The sequence below is a fragment of the Nicotiana sylvestris genome, chromosome 5, assembly GCF_000393655.2.
Source record: "Nicotiana sylvestris chromosome 5, ASM39365v2, whole genome shotgun sequence".
Classification (NCBI taxonomy): Eukaryota; Viridiplantae; Streptophyta; class Magnoliopsida; order Solanales; family Solanaceae; genus Nicotiana; species Nicotiana sylvestris.
Genome location: NC_091061.1, coordinates 173,468,694 through 173,470,288, shown reverse-complemented (window position 1 = coordinate 173,470,288; position 1,595 = coordinate 173,468,694).

The window sequence follows — 1,595 nt, the reverse complement described above, 5'->3', positions numbered from 1 at the left end:
TCATTCCAATAACCGGTCCATTGTTGTGAGCCGGTAACGGGTTGTTGGTCACATTAGGAATGTATTCATCCTTTAACACTATCCGCTTTTGTTCTATGAGATTTTCAAAACCCTTTTCAAAGTCCAACAGCTCTCAGTGTCATGCCCTTCCACCCCAGAATGATAGGCACATCGGGCGCCAGGTTGGTAAGAGGGTGACTCTGGGTTTTGCCTATTTGGGGGTACGGGTTGTAACAAACCCATTTGGACTAATTTAGGGAAAAAGCTAGAATATGACTCACCAATATGTGTGAAGTTCGTCTTCCTGGGCGGCTTCTGAGCACGGTCATTGTAGGGGAAATTATTTTGTGGAGGTCGGGGATTATATACTGAGCTTGGTGAGGAGGTTGATTTCTGGGAAATTGAGCTCGGTTTTGGTGAAATTGTTGTTGTGGCTTAGCGTATGGTTGTGCATTCATCACTGCGTATGGCTAAAGATCCATATCATAGGCCGCATCTTGATAGGGGTAGTAGTGTTGTGGGGTTCTTTCAGAGAAATGAAGTATGGCCGAACGGAGTTTTCTTATACTCGAATTTGCCATTGCTACTTCTTCCTTCTTCTTTCGGTTTGCTACTCCTCTAGACCCGCCTTGGATTGCTTGGGAGGTAGCCCTTATAGCAGACTGACTCAAGATTCGCCCTGTTTTCAACCCATTCTCAACCATTTCACCGATTTTGATGGTTTCGGCAAATGGCTTTCCCATTGCAGACATCATGTTTTGATAATAATCAGCATCTTGGGCTTGAAGGAAGACACTGATCATTTCTGTTTCATCCATTGGAGGCTTGACTCTGGCCACTTGTTCGCGCCATTTGACAGCATACTCTCGAAAGCTCTCCGAAGACTTCTTCTTTAGATTTGATAATGAATTCCTGTCAGGGGCAATGTCGATGTTATATTGAAACTGCCTGACAAAATCCCGAGGCAAGTCATCCCAGATATGCCAACGAGATATATTCTGATCCATATACCATTCAGAAGCAATGCCGACCAAAGTCTCTCCAAAGTAGGCCATAAGAAGCTCTTCTTTTCCGCCCGCTCCCCGCAACTGGTTGCAGTACCTTTTGAGGTGGGCAATGGGATCCCCATGCCCGTCATATTTTTCAAACTTTGGGGTTTTGAAACCCAAGGGTAGATGTACGTACGGGAACATGCACAGGTCAGCGTAAGATACGCTCTTTTTCCTACTCAGACCCTGTATATTTTTGAGACTTTTCTCCATGCTTCTCATCTTTCTGGTAATTTCCTCTTATTCAGGTGTTTTTTTGGCTTTTTCCTGCCCTGCGGTAAACTCGTACCGGGGCGGCTGAGGGTAAGCATTGGTAGTAAACTGGGTAGGTTCTAGTGGGAAAGATGGTGCTTGAAATGTGAAGGAAGATGAATCGAAGTTAGGCTTGGGTAAAGCAGGTTGTGCCATAGCTGAACAAGTTGGAGCGGTGAATATGTTTGAAGCTGCACCTGAAGCTAACACCTGGGGGTGAGACTCAGAAGGTGTTCCAGCAAAGTGGGCTGAAATGGTAGGATATCCCAGTGGGGTATTTGGATAACTCATGGG